Below are 2,565 nucleotides of genomic sequence, written 5' to 3' on the forward strand. Positions count from 1 at the left end.
TCCTAGAGACTGGGAAGGATGAAGATGAATCCATCATCCTTGGAAGACCCTTCCTAGCCACAGCAAGAGCTGTGATTGATGTGGACAGAGGAGAGTTAGTCCTTCAAGTGAATGAGGACTACCTTGTGTTTAAGGCTCAAGGATCTTCTTCTGTAACCATAGAGAGGAAGCATGAAAAGCTTCTCTCAATACAGAGTCAAACAGAGCCCCTACACTCAACTTCTAAGTTTGGTGTTGGGAGGCCAACATCAAGCTCTGAGTCTCTGTGAAGCTCTCTAAAAGCTCACTGTCAAGCTACTGACATTAAAGAAGCGCTTATTGGGAGTCAACCCAATGTTATTTAATAATATTTCTTTATTTTCCATTGTTATTTTATGCTTTCTTTAGGTTGATGATCATATGAAGTCACAAAAACAACTAAAAAATAAAAAACAGAATGAAAAACAGCATTAAAAATAGCACACCCTGGAGGACAGGCTTACTGGCGTTTAAACGCCAGTAAGGATAGCAGAATGGGCGTTTAACTCCCAGCCTGGCAGCATTCTGGGCGTTTAACGCCAGAAAGGGCTGTCTGGCATAGGCTGGCGTTAAACGCCAAAAATGGGCATCTGGCTGGCGTTTAACACCAGAAATGGGCAGCAGAGTGGCGTTTAACGCCAGGAAAGGTAGCAAGGCTGGTGTTTAACGCCAAGAAAGGTAACAGAGCTGGTGTTAAACGCCAGGATTGGCACAGAATGGGCGTTTGAACGCCAGATTGGTGCAGGGACTCAAATTCCTTGAAACCTCAGGATCTGTGGACCCCACAGGATCCCCACCTACCCCACTTCTTCTTCTCTCCTCTTCACACCTTTCCATAACACTCTCTCCTAAACCCAACCTATTTCACAAGAATTCCCCCTCCACTCCACTTCTATATAAGCCCCTCATCACTCCTTCCTTTTTCACACATCATAACCAACTAAACCCCCCTTGGCCAAACCCTTTCCTCACCTCCATCTCCTCCATTTCTTCTTCTTCTAATCCCTTCTTTCTTCTTTTGCTCGAGGATGATCAAACCTTTTAAGTTTGGTGTGGAAAAAGCCCGACTTTTTGTTTTTCCATAACCATTAATGGCACCTAAGGCCAGAGAGACCTCTAGAAAGAGAAAAGGGAAGGCAGTTACTTCCAACTCTAAGTCATGGGAGATGGAGAGATTCATCTCACAAGCCCACCACTAAGAAAAGGATGGAGCAAACAAGAGAGTCCACTCATGGACCTCAACAAGAGCATGAGGAAGTTCCTCATCATGAAATCCCTGAGATGCCTCAAGGGATGCATTTTCCTCCACAAAACTATTGGGAGCAAATTAACACCTCCCTAGGAGAATTAAGTTCCAACATGGGACAACTAAGGGTGGAGTACCAAGAGCATTCCATCCTCCTCCATGAAATTAGAGAAGACCAAAGAGCCATGAGAGAGGAGCAACAAAGGCAAGGAAGAGATATTGAGGAGCTCAAGCATTCAATAAGATCTTCAAGAGGAAAAACTAGCCACCATCACTAAGGTGGACCCGTTCTTTAATTTCCTTGTTCTTTATTTTCTGTTTTTCGTTTCCTATGCCTTATGTTTTATCTATGTTTGTGTCTTTATTACATGATCATTAGCGTCTAGTGTCTATGTCTTAAAGTTATGAATGTCCTATGAATCCATCACCTTTCTTAAATGAAAATTGTTTTAATTGCAAAAGAACAAGAAGTACATGGTTTTGAATTCTATCTTGAAATTAGTTTAATTATTTTGATGTGGTGGCATACCTCTTGTTTTCTGAATGAAATCTTGAACAGTGCATATTTTTTAATTTGCTGTTTATGAATGTTAAAATTGTTGGCTCTTGAAAGAATAAAGAAAAAGGAGAAATGTTATTTGATAATCTGAAAAATCATAAAATTGATTCTTGAAGCAAGAAAAAGCAGTGAACACAAAGCTTGCAAAAAAAAAAGAAAAAAATATGCGAAAAAAAAAGAGAAAGGGAAAGAAAAAGCAAGCAGAAAAAGCCAATAGCCCTTTAAACCAAAAGGCAAGGGTAAAAAAAAAGGATCCAAGGCTTTGAGCATTAATGGATAGGAGGGCCCAAAGGAATAAAATCCTGGCCTAAGCGGCTAAACCAAGCTACTATGTACAAAAATTTATATGATATGTATAAAAATTTATGTGGTATGTCAATAATTTTTTGTGTTCAACAAAAATTTTGTACTAAAAAACAAAAAAAAAAGAAAAATAATAAGGCATATACACGTATTTTTTTTGTTAGACTTGTATCAACGTAATTAGATTTAGCTAAAAAAACACTTATATATATGTAGCATGACCATTTTCTAAATCATTATCAATAATCAACCTCTCATGTATAATAAGTACAACGATAAAAACTTTCAATTGGTCAAAGTCAACTTGTAACACATTTAAATATATTTGATTTTATATTTTTTCATACATATAAATTTGGTTTGTGTATATTCAGAATTTGACCTTTATGTAATAAAAAAATTGCATAACTTTTTACATTAAAATTATTATTCTTTTATA

This window comes from Arachis ipaensis, chromosome B05 (assembly GCF_000816755.2).
Source record: "Arachis ipaensis cultivar K30076 chromosome B05, Araip1.1, whole genome shotgun sequence".
Lineage (NCBI taxonomy): Eukaryota > Viridiplantae > Streptophyta > Magnoliopsida > Fabales > Fabaceae > Arachis > Arachis ipaensis.